The sequence below is a fragment of the Balaenoptera acutorostrata genome, chromosome 6 (genome assembly GCF_949987535.1).
Source record: "Balaenoptera acutorostrata chromosome 6, mBalAcu1.1, whole genome shotgun sequence".
Lineage (NCBI taxonomy): Eukaryota > Metazoa > Chordata > Mammalia > Artiodactyla > Balaenopteridae > Balaenoptera > Balaenoptera acutorostrata.
This window is the reverse complement of record NC_080069.1, coordinates 46,876,895-46,898,024: the sequence shown is the minus strand read 5'-3', so window position 1 is coordinate 46,898,024 and position 21,130 is coordinate 46,876,895.

The following is a 21,130-nucleotide window of genomic DNA, read 5'->3' as shown; positions in this document are numbered from 1 at the left end:
TAGAGCAATTTATAACAGGACAGCATGTGGAGCTCTGTAGACCAGCTCCCCAGTGATTTGGTGAAAAATTTTAACGAAAGATAATAACTCAATGTCTCTAGAAATGGTTTTAAAGGAATACAGAAAATGAAGAAACATCTATTCAAGAAAGTTTGTGGAAATTCAGAAAAAAAAATGTGAATCTGTAATATTTAAACCAAGATTGCTCCTTCATGCCACCTCTCAGCTTAGCAAGATGAAATGAAAACTCCAGACTAGTGTACCCAAGAAACCAGGGCTCCCTCTCCTGCCAGCTCTCATCCAGGGGCTTTATTCTTGGGAAGATTAAGACATCAACATGTTTCAGCCCGTCCTGTTACCTATTGGTGTACACAAGTTCAGGGTTTGTATGGTTGAAAGATGGGGCTGTCTACTTCTGTCCAGCTTCCACTTATGGAATAGAAACTCTACCTTACTCACAGCATCATGAGAACACTGGATCCCTAAACAACCATGCCTTGGGTTGTAAGGCTGGTTCCATGGCAAACAAAACAAGCCAAGAAGACCTTAGGCTATTGTCCACACCCCTCCACCCACTGAATGATTAAAAATTAAAGACGGGGTGTCACAGAGAAAAGTGTGCCACTGTTCCCACTTCCAGATCCCTAGCCTTGGCTCTGAGATTTCACCTGGAGTGAGAAACAGGACATAAAACAGATAGCTCCTAATCTCTTCCCAAAGGAACCAATTTACTTTACAGTACAACAGGACCTAGAGAATTTCAAGACTAAGGATACTCAGCAAACACTGAGTTGAGCTGAAAGGCAATTGCGAGGAAATTCCTAGACTTACTGAAGATACAGGACAAATTGTAGGCTGGCTAATTTGAAAGAGAGAACCACTGGAAGACATTTGGGAGGAGCCTTCATGGGGTCAGAAGAAATACCAAATACCTTGTGGAAGAATAATTTAATGAATTTGAAGATAGATCCATAGATATTATGCAATCTGAAGAACAGAGAGAAAAAATAATGAAGAGAAATAAATGGAGGTTCAGAGAAATGTGGGGCAGTATTGAACGCACCACATATATACAAGAAGAGTACCAGAGGTCAGTAGACAAAGAAGGGAGCAGACAAAATATCTGAAGGAATAGGCTGAAAACTTTTCAAAGTATATTGAACAAACAATATGTACATCCAAAAAGCTTAATGAATGCAAAGTAGGATAAATGCAGAGATCCACAGACACCTCATACTAAATGTACTGAAAGTCAAAGACAAGGAGAAACTCTTGAAAGCAGCTGGAGATGAAGGGCTCATCACTTACAAAGGAATCTGTAAATAAAGATAACAGCTCACTTCTTAGAAACATTGTAGGCCAGAGGATGTAGGATAACCTACTCAAAAATATCAAAGAAAAAACTGTCCGGTAGCAAATCTATCTTTCAAAACTGAAGGCAAAATTAATACATTTCCAGGCAAAAACTGAGAGCATTTGCTGCTAGTATACCCAACTTATTAATACAAGCAATATTAAAAGAAGTTCTTCAGGCTAAAGCAAGTGACTCAAGATATTAATTTGAATCACACAAAAATATGAAGAGCGCCAGTAAAAGAAATGATATACTTATAAAATACAGCATAAATATAAAATCTCTCTACCTAATTTAAAAACCTATTGCATAAAATAATATGTATATAGTGTATCATTGGGTCTATAACATACAGAACTTAATTTATTTATAAAATATTTGCCAATAAAAACACAAAAGACATAGGTGGGAGCAAAATAAAGAAATGACTACAAATGGTATAGTAATAATTATAAGACTATATTGTTGCATTTGTAATGTTAATAGATGTAATATATATAACAAAATATCATAAAAGGAGCATAAAGTAATAAAGATATATTGGAGTTACATTTCTTCATCCACTGAAATTAAGCTAGTATAAATCTGATGCCAAAGATATATATGAAGTGAAATACATATGGTAAGCCCTAGGTCAGCCACTAAAAAAATGATTAAAAAATAAAGTGAAAAAAATAATTAAGGTAAAATGCTTCATGGGAAAATATTCGCAATACAAATAAAGCAGTAAAGGAGAGATAGAGGAACACAACAAAATGCTGAAAAAACTGGACAGCTACATGTAAAAAATAATATTAGAACGTTTTCTCACACCATATACAAAAATAAACTCAAATGGATTAAAGATCTAAATATAAGACTGGAAACCTTAAAACTCCTAGAAGAAAACTTAGAGCATACTTTGACATAAATAGTAGCAATAATTTGGGGAATCTGTCTTCTAAGGCAAAATAAACAAAAGCAAAAATAAACAAATGGAACCTACTTAAACGTAAAAGCTTCTACACAGCAAAAAAGAAATCAACAAAATGAAAAGACAATCTAATGAATGGGAGAAAATATTTACAAATGATATGACCCATAAGGGGTTAAAATCCAAAATATATAAACAGCTCATACAATTCAACATCAAAAAACCAAAAACCTGAATAAAAAATGGGCAGAAGACCTGATTTGACATTTTTCCAAAGAAGACAAACAGATGGCCAACAGGTACATGAAAAGATGCTCAACATTGCTAGTCAGAAATACAAATCAAAAACACGATGAGACATGACCTCACACCTGTCAGAATGGCTATCATCAAAAAGCCACATATAACAAATATTGGTGAGGATGTGGAAAAAAGGGAACCCTGGTACACTATTGGTGGAAATGTCAATTGGTACAGCCACTATGGAAAACAGTATGGAGGTTCCTCAAAAAAATAAAAATAGAACTACTGTATGATCCAGCAATTTCACTCTTGTGTATATATTTGAAGAAAACAAAACACTAGTTTGAAAAGATATATTCACGCCAATGTTCATAGAAGCATTATTTACAATAGGCAGTATATGGAAGCAATCTAACTGTCCATCAATAGATGAATGTATAAAGAATATGTGGTGTGTGTGTATGGTATATATATATATACGATACACACACACACACACACACACACACACACACACACAGAGTGAAATATTACTCAGCCATAAAAAAAGAATGAAATTCTGCCATTAGCAAACATGGATGGACCTGGAGGATATTATGCTTCGTGAAATAAGTCAGACAAAGAAAGACAAATAGTGTATGTTATCACTTCTATGCAGAATATAAAAAATAAAACAAATTAATGAACATAACACAACAGGAATAGACTCACAAATACAGAAAACAAACTAGTGGCTACTGGTGGGGAGAGGAAAGGGGGAAAGGGAAATAGAGGGATAAGGGATTAAGAGGTACAAACTATCATTATAAAATCAATAAGCTAAGAGATTATATTATAAACACAGGGAAATTGAGCCATTATTTTATAATATCTTTAAATGGAAAATAATCTATTATATAAAAATATTGAATCACTACATTGTGCACCTGAAACTATATATAATATTGTAAATCAACTATACTTTAAAAAAAGGTAATCAGCAAGATAAAAAGATTTGGGAAACTCACAAATATCTGAATATTAAACAACCTTCTTAGGGATGTTATTAATATTACTAATGAGTCGAATAAGAAATCAAAAAGAAAATCAGAAAATACCTATAAATGAATGGAAATGAGGCAGAGCATACTAAAATTCAGTCAGATGTAATGCAAGAAGTTTTCACAGGAAAATTCATAAATGGATGTCTTAAGACAAAAAATTATTTTTATTCTAGCATAATGCCCTCAAGGTCCATTTAGGTTGTTGCAAATGGTGGAATTTCCTTCTTTTTTTTTTTTTTAACCACAGAATAATATTTCATCATATATCTCTCACATTTTCTTCATCCATTTATCCATCAATAGACACTTAAGTTGTTTCCATGTCTTGGATATTATAAATCACACTGCAATGAACATGAGGGTACAGATATCTTTAAGTTAGTGTTGATTTTCTGTCTCCTAATGTTTACTAGTTTGAACATCATTTCATGTACCTGTTGGCCATTTGTATATCTTCTTTGGAAAAATACGTCTTCAGATCCTCTACTCATTTTTTAATCAAATTCTATTTTTGCTATTGAGTTGAAAATAATTTTAATCGATAACCTAACCTTCCACTCAAAGACACTGGGAAAATGAGAAACTTAAACCTAAAGCAAACATAAGGAAGGAAATAATAAAAATGGGCAAAAGATTAAGGAGAGAATAGAACAACAGAGAAAAGTCAAAGAGACCAAAATCTTATTTTTTTTAAAAGATAGCAAAATTGACAAAGTGTTAGATTAATCAAGGGAAAAAGAGAAGACTCAGATGACTATAATCAGATAGGAAAGAGGGACCACTACTGACCATACAGAAATAAAAGATTAGGAGGAAATAATATATACAGTCATATACCAAGAAATTAGATAATTTAGATGGAATGGATCATGTTTTTTTTTTTTTTTTAAATTCAAATCAGCATTATTCGTTCTTTAAAAAAATTCCACAAGGAAGGCATATATTTTATGTTCATGTTTTTAATAAAGACACCAACTACCAAAACTTGCTCCAAAAAGTCATAAACTAAATAGGCTTATAACAAGTGAAGAGATTGAATTATTACTACTACTACTACTATTACTACTTCTACTAATAATAAAACTACCCACAAGGAAAACCCAAATGCAGAAGACTTCACTGCTATAACCTACCAAACATTTTAAGAATAATTTATACCAATTATAAGCAAACTCTTCCAAATAATAGAAGAGGAGGCAACAATTCCCAACTCAACCTCTAGGTGTTACCCTGATACCAAAGCCAGAAAAAGGCATCACAAGAAAGGTAAACTACAAACCATTATCTCTTATGCATATGGACACAAATCCTTAAGAAAATACTGGCAAAGTGAATGCAGCAATCTATAAAAAATAATTATACAAGGAGTATTTATTCTAGGAATGAGAGGTTGGTTTAACATCTGAAAAATTAATGTAATACATCACATCAATAGAATAAAACAAATTATGTGATCCTCTCAATAGCTACAGGGGGAAAAACCTAAAAGAAAATGATTAATGAAAGACTCCTGATATGTTAGTATCCTATTGCTGCTATAATAAATTACAACAAACTTAGTGACTTACAACAACACATTTATTGTCTTAGAGTTCTGGAGAACATGAACCCAAAATGACTAAAGGTCTAAAATCGAGATGTCAATTGGATCCTTCAGGAAGCTCTAGAGGATAATTTGTTTTCCTTGTCTTTTTCAGATTCTGGAGACTACCCACTGTCTTTGTCTTGTGATCCCTCATCACTTTGACCTCTGCTTCTATCATCACATCATGTTCTTTCCCTCTGTTTCTATTACCACACTGCCATCTCTCTACCTCCTTCAGTCCAAGATTACTCTTTGTTCTGGTATTACATTCTCAAGAACACTGTGTATGTCATGGGACTCACTTCATTTGACAAGAGGCTCCTCCACAGACCTTTTGTGGATAATCCATCCTTATTCCTGGGTTCTGATTAAATGATTGAGGGGATCCAAAAGCGACACTCATAATCTCTTCAAAAAATTCCCTGTGTGATTGGATACTCTATTTGATCCTTCCAATGCACTAATAAAATGTTGCCCAGCTACACATTTGACTTTCTCTTAAGAGCACACTTTTCTGCCACTCCTCATTATATTATCTTTTGCAACCTGGATAGGCTAAGAGTTTCCCTAATTATTAAGTTCTAGTTCCTTTTTGCTTAACATTTCTTCCCTCCATTTTTCTGTTTCCTGTTGCATTTTACTTTAAGCAGCAAGACCACCCCAGGCCACACTTTCAGTACTTTACTTGGAAATCTCCTTAGCTAAATAACCAAGTTTATTGCTTACAAATTTTGATTTCTACATAACTGCAAGACACCTTCTGAGCCCTTACCAGGATCTTTATCATCCGAATTTCTTTCACAGTTTGTTCAAGGATATCTGGCTTTTTTCTATTATGCTCCTCAAATCCTTCTGCCTCTGGCAACTGCTCAATTCCAAAACCACTTCAACATTTTCAGGTGTTTGTTATAGCAGCACTCATTTCCAGGTACAAAAATCTGATTAGTCACAGTTCAACCAGAGAAACAGAACCAGTGATATATATATATATTAAAAGATTTACTGTAAATAAATGGCATACAAAATTGTGAGGCTGCCAAGGCAAGTCTGAAATTCATAGAGCAGGCTGTCATAAAGGGCAGGATGAAACTCTCAGGCATGATCTAGGCATGATCTTAGTCTGCTTGGGCTGCTATAACAAAATACCACAGGGTGGGTAGCTTATAAACAAAAGAATTTATTTCTCACAGTTCTGAAGGTGGAGATCAGAGTACCAGCATGCTCAGGTAAGGATCCTCTTCTGGGATGCAGATTTCTTATTTTTTGCTCACATGGTGGAAGTAGGTCAGGACGCTTTCTCGGGTTTCTTTTATATGGGCACTAATTCCATTCCTGAGGGCTCCGCCTTCTTGACGTAATCATCTCCTAAATGTGCTCATGTCTTAATACCATCACCTGAGGGTTAGCATTCCTTCAGCATACAAATTTTAGGGGAATAAATTCAGACCATAGCATACAGTCCCCAGTTATTCAATCAAACATTTTTTTTCTAGCTATTGCTGTAAAATTATTTTATAGATGAAACTAAAGTCCATAATCAGCTGATTTAAATAAGGAAGATTATCCTAGATAATCTTAGTGGTCATTCCATCAGCTGAAAAGGCTTAAAAAGCAGAGCTGAGCTCAATGCTTTGTGATGACCTAGAGGAGTGGGATAGAGAGGGTGGGAGGGAGACTGAAGAGGGAGACTGAAGAGGGAGGGAGACTGAAGAGGGAGGGGATATGGAGATATATGTATACATATAGCTGATTCACTTTGTTGTACAGCAGAAACTAATGCAACATTGTAAAGCAGTTATACTCGAATAAAGATGAAAGAAGAAAAAAAATAAAAGCAGAGCTGAGGCTTCCCAAAAAAGAATAAATTATGCCTGTGGAATGCAGGTTTAGCCCACATCTGAAAGAGCTAGCCTGCCCTTCCTGGCTGTCTGCCCCTATGGATCTCAGGTTTACCTAGCCAGCACCCACAATTTCATAAGTAAATTCTTTGCAGTAACTTTTAAAATATATATCTGTGACTGGCTGTTTCTCTGATTGAACCCTGAAAGACACACCTGAATTTAGATTATACAATTTGTTTTCATAAACTAGCATAAAATCAGTTTAAATAGATAACATATGCTTCCAATAACCAGCATCTTACCTGAACTTGATTTCAAAGTTCAGTTTCAAAAGTTTAGTTTTGAAGACATAAAATACCTACTTATAACAATTGCCAATTCAGAATTAATATTACTCTTCAGAATTAATATTAATAAAGTGGTATAACCAGCTTCTGAATGGTTTTGTTTTATCATGAAAAGTAATCATTAACCCCCCTGTAAATGTCTTTGAATGTTAGCAGAGCGTCTATATTTGTGTCTTACATGGATTTATTTTTATTTAAAATGGTATAATTAGTCACAAAAAAAATCAATGCAATTTTTCAAAATAAGTGATCTAGAGGCCTTTTAAAATGATCTTATAAAGATCATCTTGGATTGATTATTTTGAAGTGAAGAACGATTTAGATCCAATTTGATTTCAGGATTTTAATGAAGAAAACTAAATGACCTTTTCCAACTATTAACATTTTTCACTGCCTGCAGCAGTAAAGGCTTCTTGATGCACTATGACTAAAACAAAGCAGCAAAAAACAGTTTTATTTTTTTCCTATAGAAGAAATTTTATTTTTTTTTGGTAATCAACCAAATTAAGAGAACATTAGTCCTCCAAATGTAAGCACTTAAACTATGATTCTATCCTTTAGTCTCTATTTTTTTTATAAGCAGTTAAAAAACAAATTTCAAATTTTTAGAAAAAAATTTGAAAAACAGTAGTAATAATGTTTGGCCAGTTTAGTCAAAACACATAAGCTGTTATGGATGGAGGTTATTTGTTGGAGAATTCTGATGATGCCAAGATAGTTTTATGGAACAAAGGCATACAAAATGTTACTCTATACAACCAATGTATAATTTTAGATAGAAAAATATCCATGAGTCTTCTGCTTTTAGTCAAGACACAGTCACTGGTACTAGATTTCCTTTTCCAGGAAACAAACAAACAACTATAATGCTAGGCAACATATTTGAGGCACCTGTTTGCAGGCAATGAACGACAGGCAGCACAGGACTATGATTCTTGCGAAGTGAAAAACACAAGAGGAAAGCCTCATGTAAATCATATTAACCTCCTGCATGGGATGCTTTTCTGAGAGGAGTTAAAGAGTACCTTGACTGAGCTAAGGAGGCAGACGTTACAGTTCCTGCCTACTAAAATGATAGGATTCCAGGGAAAGATAAAGCCATGCATGATGGTGTATAGAACTTGCATGGGAATTTACCACAATTACCTCACTGAAGGCTGTGTTTCTCAAGTGCTGGCAAAGACTCCAGGAGACCTACAGATATCATTTATTTCTGGGCAGAGAACTTACCGATAATACCAGAGGTTATGCATCCCTTGGGAATACATATTGGGGTTCTGGTCCAGTAGAAGTAGAGTCCTCACTGAGCACCCAGTACATTCAGATTAAACCCCCAAATACAGGCATGCCTTATAGTATGGAGCACACCCTAGAGTAAAGGCCATTCCCTAGGACTGAGCCTCAAATCACTGTACACTTGCTCCAACAAAGAATTAAATCTATCTGAGAGGAGCAAAAAGATTTCCTAGTAATTTCATGACCAGCGAAAACATCTCCACACTCCTCAGAGCAAGAAGACTTAATCCAGACACCTTACAGTACATCACTGTATAAAAGCAGTTTATAGAAAAGACCAAGAGTTTCCCCAGATGTTTAAATTAGGAGACACTGAATTTGAATCACCTACTATAATGTCTCCAAGAATGTAGGGGAAAAGTTGATCATAGTGAGGGAGCAATGAGGAATTCAAATGGAGAAATGTAAATTAAAATGAAAGAAAACAAAAATCTAGACCTGAGTTGAAAATTCCATTTACTGGGCTTAATAGCAAAAAAGACAGCAAAATAGATTTTTAGTGAACTTGAAGATGTACCAATATAAAATCTTCAGTCTGAAGAACTGAGAGTAAGGATATTGAAAAATACAGAGACCCAGTGACTCGTGGTATAGTATCAAGACAAATATATGTGTAATTTGATTACAAGGCAGAAATGATAGAGAATCGGGAAAAGTTATTGAGAATGTATTTCTGCAATGCATTTAAAAGTTTGTTTTAGTTTATCTAACATTTAGGTGTTTTACACTAGAAAAACTATTCAAAATGTCTAGTCTTCCATACTGCCACAAGTAGAAGTTCAATACATTAATTTTGAATTGATGTTAGTTTGTTTCAATATTTTCTATACCTGCTCACTTCTACCCTTCAGAAAATTATGGACAGTATAGAGACACAGAAGAATTGGTGCACTTTCCTTATACACCAACAGGGGATAAAGTGTGTGCTTGATGAATCAAATCTCTTTGGGCAGAAAGTGAGTGATATTCTTATATCAGTACTTTCTGCCAATGGTATAATAAGGCCATGAACTATGTAGTGTTACACACTGTGCATGTCTCATGTACAATAATGATACTTATACTTATGACTCATGGTTAGGGGAAATCTATTTGAATTGCTTTTCCAGTAAGAGGCAAAAGTAAATTTGGTGATATGCAAAACAAATTGTTTTAAAGATTGCAAATACTGTTTCAGATCACCTTTCTGTATTCATCCATGTAATGGAGGCAGGAATGCAGTGTGACTCCTGATGTTTCCCCCTATTTTTTGAATGCTATGGTATTATTAAAAATATACTATGAATGATTCAATTCATCTCTACCTATCAAAGTATAACTTGCAAATAGTTAACAAAATCATTAGGCTTTAATTATGTTTTGGCTCTAGTAATTTTCAACAGTTATTTTTACTTCTTTATTTTAACATCTTTATTGGAGTATAATTGCTTTACAATGGTGTGTTAGTTTCTCCTGTATAACAAAGTGAATCGGCTATATATATATATATATATATATATATATATATATATATATCCCCATATCTCCTCCCTCTTGCGTCTCCCTCCGACACTCCATAACCCACCCCTCTAAGTGGACACAAAGCACCGAGCTGATCACCCTGTGCTATGTGGTTGGTTCCCACTAGCTATCTATTTTACATTTGGTAGCGTATATATGTACATGCCACTTTCTCATTTCGTTCCAGCTTAACCTTCCCCCTCCTCATGTCCTCAAGTCCATTCTCTATGTCTGTGTCTTTATTCCTGTCCTGCCCCTACGTTCTTCCGAACCTTTTTTTTTTTTTTTTTTTAGATTCCATATATATGTGTTAGCATACGGTATTTGTTTTTCTCTTTCTGACTTACTTCACTCTGTATGACAGACTCTAGGTCCATCCACCTCACTACAAGTAATTCAATTTCATTTCTTTTTATGGCTGAGTAATATCTCAGTGTATATATGTGTCACATCTTCTTTATCCATTCATCTGTTGATGAACACTTAGCTTGCTTCTATGTCCTGGCTATTGTAAATAGTGCTGCAATGAACATTGTGGTATATGACTCTTTTGAATTATGGTTTTCTCAGGGTATATGCCCAGTAGTGGGATTGCTGGGTCATATGGTAGTTCTATTTTTAGTTTTTTGAGGAACCTCCATACTGTTCTCTATAGTGCCTGTATCAATTTACATTCCCACCAACAGTGCAAGAGGGTTCCCTTTTCTGCACACCCTCTCCAGCATTTATTGTTTGTAGATTTTTTGATGCTGGCCATTCTGATGTGTGTGAGGAGATACCTCACTGTAGTTTTGATTTGTATTTCTCTAATGATTAGTGATGTTGAGCATCCTTTCATGTGTTTGTTGGCCATCTGTATACCTTCTCATAAATTTTGGAGATTAATCCTTTGTCAGTTGCTTCATTTGCAAATATTTTCTCCAATTCTGAGGGTTGTCTTTTCGTCTTATTAATGGTTTCCTTTCTGTGCAAAAGCTTGTAAGTTTCATTAGGGCCCATTTGTTTATTTTTGTTTTTATTTCCATTTCTCTAGGAGGTAGGTCAAAAAGGATCTTGCTGTGATTTATGTCATAGACTGTTCTGCCTATGCTGTCCTCTAAGAGTTTTACAGTGTCTGGCCTTACATTTAGGTGTTTAAACCATTTTGAGTTTCTTTTTGTGTGTGGTGTTAGGGAGTGTTCTAATTTCATTCTTTTACATGTAGCTGTCCAGTTTTCCCAGCACCATTATTGAAGATGCTGTCTTTTCTCCATTGTATACTCTTGCCTCCTTTATCAAAGATAAGGTGACCATATGTGCGTGGGTTTATCTCTGGGCTTTCTATCCTGTTCCATTGATCTATATTTCTGTATTTGTACCAGTAACATACTCTCTTTATTACTGTACCTTTGTAGTATAGTCTGAAGTCCGGAAGCCTGTTTCCTCCAGCTTCATTTATCTTTCTCAAGATTGCTTTGGCTATTTGGGGTCTTTTGTGTTTCCATACAAATTGTGAAATTTTTTGTTCTAGTTCTATGAAAAATGCCATTGGTAGTTTGATAGGGATTGCACTGAATCTGTAGATTGCTTTGGGTCATATAGTCATTTTCACAATTTAGATTCTTCCAATTGGAGAACATGGTATATCTCTTCATCTGTTTGTATCATCTTTAATTTCTTTCATCAGTGTCATAGTTTTCTGCATACAGGTCTTTTGTCTCCTTAGGTAGGTTGATTCCTAGGTATTGTATTATTGTTGTTGCAGTGCTAAATGGGACTGTTTCCTTTATTTCTCCTTCAGATTTTTCATCATTAGTGTATAGGAAGTCAAGAGATTTCTGTGTTTTAATTTTGTTACCTGCTACTTTACCAAATCCATTGATTAGCTCTAGTAGTTTTCTGGTAGCATCTTTTGGATTTTCTACACATTGTATCATGTCATCTGCAAACAGTGACAGGTTTATTTCTTCTTTTCCGATTTGGATTCCTTTTCTTTCTTTTTCTTCTCTGATTGCTGTGGCTAACACTTCCAAAACTATGTTGAATAATAGCGGTGAGAGTGGACAACCTTGTCTCATTCCTGATCTTAGAGGAAATGGTTTCAGTTTTTCACCATTGAGAACGATGTTGGCTGTGGGTTTGTCATATATGGCCTTTAATATGTTGAGGTAAATTCCCTCTATGCCTACTTTCTGGAGGGTTTTTATGATAAATGGGTGTTGAGTTTTGTCAAAAGGTTTTTCTGCATCTACTGAGATGATCATATGGTTTTTCTCCTTTAATTTGTTAGTATGATTTATTACATTCATTGCTTTGTGTATACTGAAGAATCCGTGCATTCCTGGGATAAACTCCACTTGATCATGGTGTATGGTCCTTTTAATGTGCTGTTGGATTTTAGTATTTTGTGGAGGATTTTTGCATCTATGTTCATCAGTGATATTGGCCTGTAGTTTTCCTTCTTTGTGACATCTTTGTCTGGTTTTGGTATCAGGGTGATAGTGGCCTTGTAGAATGAGTTTGGGAGTGTTCCTCCCTCTGCTATATTTTGGAAGAGTTTGAGAAGGATAGGTGTTAGTTCTTCTGTAAATGTTTGATAGAATTCGCCTGTGAAGCCATCTGGTCCTGGGCTTTTGTTTGTTGGAAGATTTTTAATCACAGTCTCCATTTCAGTGCTTGTGATTGGTTTGTTTATATTTTCTATTTCTTCCTGGTTCAGTCTCTGAAGGTTGTGCTTTTCTAAGAATTTGTCCATTTCTTCCAGGTTGTCCTTTTTATTGACATATAGTTGCTTGTAGTAATCTCTCATGATCTTTTGTATTTTGGCAGTGTCAGTTGTTACCTTCTCCTTTTTCATTTCTAATGCTGTTGATTTGAGTTTTCTCCCTTTTTTTCTTGATGAGTGTGTCTAATGGTTTATCAATTTTGTTTATCTTCTCAAAGAACCAGCTCTTAGTTTTATTGATCTTTCTATTGTTTCCTTCATTTCTTTTTCATTTATTTCTGATCTGATCTTTATGATTTCTTTCCTTCTGCTAACTTTGGGTTTTTTGTTGTTTTTGTTGTTGTTCTCTCTCTAATTGCTTTAGGTACAAAGTTAGGTTGTTTTTCTCAGAATCTGTTTCTTAATGTAGGATTGTAGTGTTATAAACTTCCATTTTACAACTGCTTTTGCTGCATCCCATAGGTTTTGGGTTGCTGTCTTTTCATTGTCATTTGTTTGTAGGTAATTTTTGAATTCCTCTTTGATTTTTTCAGTGATCTCTTGGTTATTTAGCAGTTTATTGTTTAGCCTCCATGCGTGTGTATTTTTTACAGATTTTTTCCTGTAATTGTTACCTAGTCTCAGGTGTTGTTGTCGGAGAAGACACTTGATACAATTTCATTTTCTTAAATTTACTGAGGCTTGATTTGTGACCCAAGATATGATCTATCCTGAAGAATGTTCCATGAACACTTGTGAAGAAAATGTATTCTGTTGTTTTGGATGGAATGTCCTATAAACATCAATTAAATCCATCATTTTTCATGTATAATTTAAAGCTTGTGTTTCGTTATTTATTTTCATTTTCGATGATCTGTTTATTGTTGAAAGTGGGGTGTTAAAGTCCCCTATTATGATTGTGTTACTGTTGATTTCCCCTTTTATGGCTGTTAGCATTTGCCTTATGTATTGAGGTGCTCCTATGTCTGGTGCATAAATATTTACAATTGTTATATCTTCTTCTTGAATTGATCCCTTGATCATTATGTAGTGTCCTTCTTTGTCTCTTGTAATAATCTTTATTTTAAAGTCTATTTTGTCTGATATGAGAATTGCTACTCCAGCTTTTTTTGATTTCCATGTGCATGGAATATCTTTTTCCATCCCCTCACTTTCAGTCTCTGTGTGTCCCTAGGTCTGAAGTGGGTCGCTTGTAGACAGCATATATACAGGTGTTATTTTTGTATCCATTCAGCCAGTCTATGTCTTTTGATTGGAGCATTTAATGCATTTACATTTAAGGTAATTATGGATATGTATGTTCCTATTACCATTTTCTTAATTGTTTTGGGTTTGTTATTGTAGGTCTTTCCTTCTCTTGTGTTTCCTGCCTAGAAAAGTTCCTTTAACATTTGTTGTAAAGCTGGTTTGGTGGTGCTAAATTCTCTTAGCTTTTGCTTGTCTGTAAAGGTTTTAATTTTTCTATCAAATATGAATGAGATCCTTGCTGGGTAGAGTAATCTTGGTTGTAAGTTTTTCCCTTATGGTTTGCAGAGTTTCTGCTGAAAGATCAGCTGTTAACCTTATGGGGATCCCCTTGTATGTTATTTGTTGTTTTTCCCTTGCTGCTTCTAATATTTTTTCTTTGTATTTAATTTTTGATAGTTTGAGTAATATGTGTCTTGACATGTTTCTCCTTGGATTTATCCTCTATGGGACTCTCTGTGTTTCCTGGACCTAATTGAGTATTTCCTTTCCCATATTAGGGAAGTTTTCAAATACAATCTCTTCAAATATTTTCTCAGTCCTTTTCTTTTTCTCTTCTTCTTCTGGGACCCCTATGATTTGAATGTTGGTTCATTAAATGTTGTCCCAGAGGTCTCTGAGACTGTCCTCAATTCTTTTCCTTCTTTTTTCTTTCTTCTGCTCTATGGTAGTTATTTCCACTATTTTATCTTCTAGGCCACTTATCTGTTATTCTGCCTCAGTTATTCTGCTATTGATTCCTTTTAGAGAATTTTGAATTTCATTTATTGTGTTGTTCATCATTATTTGTTTGCTCTTTAATTCTTCCAGGTTCTTGTTAAACGTTTCTTATATTTTCTTCATTCTACTTCCAAGATTTTGGATCATCTTTACTATCATTATTCTGAATTCTTTTTCAGGTAGACTGCCTATTTCCTCTTCATCTGTTTGGTCTGATGGGTTTTTACCTTGCTCCTTTATCTGCTGTGTGTTTCTCTGTCTTCACATTTTGCTTAACTTACTGTGTTTGGGGTCTCCTTTCCACAGGCTGCAGGTTTGTAGTTCTCATTGTTTTTGGTGTCTGTCCCTAGTGGCTAAGGTTGGTTCAGTGGGTTGTGTAGGCTTTCTGGTGGAGGGGACTGGTGCCTGTGTTCTCGTGTATGAGGCTGGATCTTGTCTTTGTGGTGGGCAGGACCGCGTCTGGTGGTGTGTTTTGGGTTGTCTGTTACCTTATTATGATTTTAGGCAGCCTCTCTGCTAATGGGTGGGGTTGTTTTCTTGTCTTGCTAGTTGTTTGGCATAGCATTTCCAGCATTTTAGCTTGCTGGTCGTTGAGTGCAGGTAGATGTTAGCATTGAGATGGAGATCTCTGGGAGAGCTTTTGCCATTTGATATTATGTGGAGTCAGGAAGTCTCTGGTGGACCAATTTCCTGAACTTAGTTCTCCCCCCTCAGAGGCACAGGCCTGACACCCGGAAGGAGCACCAAGACCATGTCAGCCACAGAGTTCAGAAGAAAAGGGAGAAAAAAAAGAAAGAAACAAAGAAAGAAAAAATAAAATAAAATAAAGTTATTAAAATAAAAAAAATTAAAGTAATAAAAAAGGAAAGAAAAAAGAAAGAAAGTAGAGAGCAACCAAAGCAAAAAACAAATCCACCAATGATAACAAGCACTAAAAAGTATACTAAAAAAAAAACAAAAACAAAAAAAACGGACATACAGAAGCCTAGGACAAATGGTAAAAGCAAAGCCATACAGACAAAATAACACGAAGATGCATACACATACAAACTCACAAAAAGAGAAAAAGGAAAAAAATATATATATATCCCAAGTCTACAGTTGCTCCCTAAGTCCACCGCCTCAATTTTGTGATGATTCGTTCCAGAGATGCAGGATACATCAAGTTGATTTTGGAGATTTAATCCACTGCTCCTGAGGCTGCTGGGAGAGATTTCCCTTTCTCTTCTTTATTGGCACAGCTCCTGGAGTTCAGCTTTTGATTTGGCCCCGCCTCTGTGTGTAGGTTGCCTGAGGGTGTCTGTTCCCGCCCAGGCAGGACGGGGTTAAAGGAGCCTCTGATTCGGGGGCTCTGGCTCACTCAGGCCGGGGGGAAGGAGGGGTATGGAATGCGGGGCGAGCCTGTGGCGGCAGAGGCCAGCGTGAGGTTGCAACAGCCTGAGGTGCACCGTGTGTTCTTCTGGGGAAGTTGTCCCTGGATCACAGGACCCTGGCAGTGGCAGGCTGCACAGGCTCCCGGGAGGGGAGGTGTGGATAGTGATCTGTGCTTGCACACAGGCTTCTTGGTGGTGGCAGCAGCAGCCTTAGCATTTCATGCCCATCTCTGGGGTCTGCACTGATAGCCGTGGCTCGCGCCCATCTCTGGAGCTCACTTAGGCGGTGCTCTGAATCTCATCTCCTCGCGCACCCCGAAACAATGGTCTCTTGACTCTCTGGCAGGTCCAGAAATTTTCCCAGACCCCCTCCCGGCTAGCTGTGATGCACTAGCCCCCTTCAGGCTGTGTTCACACAGCCAACCCCAGTCCTCTCCCTGGGATCCAACCTCCGAAGCCCGAGCCTCAGCTCCCAGCCCCCGCCCGCCCCGGCGGCTGAGCAGACAAGCCTCTCGGGCTGGTGAGTGCTGGTCAGCGCCAATCCTCTGTGTGGGAGTCTCTCCGCTTTGCCCTCCGCACCCTGTGGCTGCGCTCTCCTCCGTGGCTCCAAAGCTTCCCCCTTCCGCCACCCGCAGTCTCCACCCATGAAGGGGCTTCCTAGTGTGTGGAAACCTTTCCTCCTTCACAGCTCCCTCCCAGAAGCGCAGGTCCCTGTCCCTATTCTTTTGTGTCTGTTTTTTTCTTTTTTCTTTTGCCCTACCCAGGTACATGGGGAGTTTCTTGCCTTTGGGGAAGTCTGAGGTCTTCTGCCAGCTTTCAGTAGGTGTTCTGTAGGATTTGTTCCACCTGTAGATGTATTCCTGATGTATTTGTGGGGAGGAAGGTGATCTCCATGTCTTACTCCTCTGACATCTTGAAGGTCTCTCCCCAGTTATTTTTTCTTTCTGCCCACATTACTGAATGCCTAAGACAGTGAGTCTCAGACTGTGGTCCTATCATGTTTTCTTGGTGGCATCCTAGGAGAACTTGATGCCAAAAGTATGACTATGTAAATTGTCCCATTCTCCTTGAGAAGCTAAAACAACTGAAATATTAATTTAATCCAAATGATAAATATGGTATGGTATAAAATTCAAAATTCTCCTGCATTTTCTACAATAAAATATAATGTTCAAAGGCATTCTTTACTTGCAGCAGAAGCTTTAGACTATACCTTTAAATGGTCAGAGTAGGCACTTATTTTGCTTATAGAGATACTTTAATAGCAACATTTTAAAAGTCCTGGGTTAAGGGGACTATATTTCATTTTGTTATTAAATCTTTATTTTTTTAAATTATTGAGGTTGCTTATAAAAATACTGTACAATATGACTATAAACACAGAATTAGAAATGTTTAAAAGATGATTTCAATAAAGCCAACAAAAGTATCAGTGTAAGAACAATGTATTTCCTTCTAGACCTGACCATCTGAAATGGAGAAGGTTTTTTTAAGGGTATGAATGCAGTCTGGGTCTTAGACATGCCCTCCAAAACCCTCACCCAGATGCAAGTTGGATATTTTTTTGCAAAACACAATTTTTCTGTTTATGCATCTCCTTTTAGGAAACTTGAAGGTGATAACTTTCACATGAAAGTGAAAATATTTACATTAAGTGAAAATAAGAGTCCTTAAGTTAGTTATATATACTTGTTATCCCCTTACAAGAACACTCAGCTGACTGATAAAAGAAAGAAGAGTTGGTATATATCACATTTCCTTAAGGATTGTTGGCTGATGCTCCTTAATTTCACCCTGAGAATAGGTTTTTAGCTGACAGCCAATTATGTGTGTTTTCTCTGAGTTATGGAGACTCAGGAAGAGGCTCATAGATACTGCCCTAAATTTATTGGTAGCAAGAAAAAGCAGTAAACAGAATTTACCATAAAAGGTCAGAAACAACATCCATTATTTTATGTATTGTCAAAAAGTTAAAATAGATTGTATTTTAATAATAATATTACATAAAAGCCATTCCATATTTTAAAAGTTAAGTCAAAGTAAATGCAACATTCTGTGTTAGAATAAAAATCCACATGCATTTTAAAAGGCCCTTCAGTTTTTCAAGTCATAATTTGATAAGTTTTTCTAACTTCTTGAATTTCATTCGTAACCAGTCTTCAAGGTAATCAGTTATAGCATTAGTTTTTGACGGACATTCACTTTTGCTAATATATGATGAATTATTATCAATGGAGTTAAAACGGAAGCTTTTCAACTATATACTTCCTGTATATACAGAAAAACCTATTCCCCCTCTTGAATATACTTATCTGTCACGGATACCAGTGAGAAATGTATATACATTATGAAGAGTAGGTATAGAAGAAATGTTAGGTTTAGTTTGAGATACTCTATATTTAAATTTAAATATTAAATTGATCCATACTCTTCTTAGTTATGACTTGCTCAAATATAACAAAACCCCATAATGTTTAACTTATTCTGTTCCATAATAATTTCTTCCTCTAAACCAGTTTCAAAACTCTTCTTGGTTTCACTTTGGGCCCAAGAAAATAAAGGCGACTCTATAAAGGATATCTCAGCCACTGCTAATCTCCTCCTTTGATTTCATGACTTTACTCATGGGTATCCATTCCTTACTTCTCAGTAAATTTTCTACTTCAGCCTAGGATTGTCACAAATAGCAGTAATCAAAAAGGATTCATGGGGACTTCCTTGATGGCGCAGTGGTTGAGAATCTGCCTGCCAATGCAGGGGACACGGGTTCGAGCCCTGGTCTGGGAAGATCCCACATGCCGCGGAGCAGCTGGGCCCGTGAGCCACAATCACTGAGCTTGCGCGTCTGGAGCCTGTGCTCCGCAACAAGAGAGGCCGCGATGGTGAGAGGCCCGCGCACCGCGATGAAGAGTGGCCCCCGCTTGCCACAACTAGAGAAAGCCCTCGCACAGAAACGAAGACCCAACACAGCCATAAATAAATAAATAAAAATTTAAAAAAAAAAAAAAAAAAGGATTCATGTACTTATCAGTATCAGAAAAAGGATTAATATAAGCAAAACCAGTCTGTGACCAATCCAATTTCAACTCTATTGAACAATGTAAAGACATAGTTTATTTTTTGTGCATATGTCCATGATAGTGGGGAGAAAGGCAGAAGAAGTAAGAATTTCTAGTTCTATTTTTTATTCATGAAATTGAAGTGAGATTAACTATCACATCTACATTAACATTTTCTCCTCAGCTGAAGCTATAGTCAGTGTCAGTATAGGTCACAATGTATGCTGACAATTTCTTCCAGCATGTGCAGTAAATTCCATCTTTTCTAAACCAAAATCTAAGTCACCTGTTGTACAGCTACAAAAGTTATATTCAGCAAAATCCAACATATATTTGTCCCTCTGTTATCCTTGAGTAATAAAAGTGAGTCAAAGTCCTGACTGACATTTATGCATGAAACTGGAATGCTTTTTAAAATTATTTGTAGCATATTTATTGTACTTTTCTAGTTATTTTTGGTTAAGTGAGTGTCACAATATACTTACATATAAAATCAGATCATTCTTTCTGAAGAGAACTGTGCTGTACAAATGTGGCTTTTGATTATTGTAAATAACAGGCACAGATCAAAATTGTTCTGAATAGTTTCAAGCAAGTGACCAAAAATTACTTGGCAACACATACATAATGCAAACACAATCAGAAATTACCTGTGTTTGTGCAAGAAAATACCATTTCTCAATTTTCAGTATTTTCTTCATTTGGTGAACAAGCACTGAGTGCCTGTCAGAGTAAAGGTCCATGAGTTTTTCAAGAGTTGTGACATCATGTTAGTCATTTCTGTATCTTGGGTATACCTCAGTGCTGTGCATATGCATATTTCATCAATTTTAAAATTCACATTTTAAATAATTTAACATCTCTAAAATTGGGATGTGCCTTAAACAATCAACGGCATGTCATAATTTAATTCATTTTTTTAACTTCTTAATGGAACATACATATTGGTGTCCCTTGCAATCAAAGATACTTTTGATTCAATTGAATATATGGTACTACGTATTGACTAAAAGTGTTTTGGACTTGAAAAGCAACATATATGGTGGAAAAATAAGACGTTCTAGGGTCAGACTTAGATATGTATTGCAATATGTGGACTGTTGCAGTGGAGTTGGTAGGAAGCTGGATTTGAAGCCAATAGTGGGTTATTTTAACAAATGGGATAAGCTTCTAGAAAATGATATTGGTATAGTCAAAGACAAAATAAAAATTTTGCCTTTGGATAAAAGGAGAGGCAAACCTTCTTTACATACAGACTAGAAATTGGAGAAGTAAATAGAAAAAATGGTGGGGGGGGGAGGGCAGGGATGACTGGGAAATAGAAATCATAACTATTGGTTATTTTAGTGAAGTGAGAAACAAGGTCATAACCTGAGGACCAGGGTAGCTCTAGATATAAAGCTGGGAAAGTCTGGTTAATAATTTGATTCTCCTGGTATACCAAAAATCTTAAAACAATGTTTTCTGAGGCTCTGGTCAGAATTACTTAGAGGAGAGGTGCAGTCCTTTTGGGGAAAGAGTTGAGAGGGAGGCCTCCAGGGACTCTCCATTCATGGCCTGCACAATTCTCTCTGGTACATTTCATACTCCGTTCAATAAGACAAAAGCCCTGAGATTAATATGGAAAAATGAAAAAAAACCAAAACAAAACTGAAAATGGTCATCGTATTTTTAGTTGAATGGACATGTATAAAATTAATCCTAATTAAATTATGCCTCTACCCAAACAAAAACCTTAATACCAGCTGCCACTAGCAAGAGACAGTGAGAAGGAAAACTCTAGTTTTTATATTAAAATGACTTAAGAAAAATTCTAAAGGAAGAAAGGACCTAATATAACTTAAATAACCTTAAACCACTCCAAGGGGGATTCTAGGTGTTGACTTACATTGGATAAGACAAAAAAA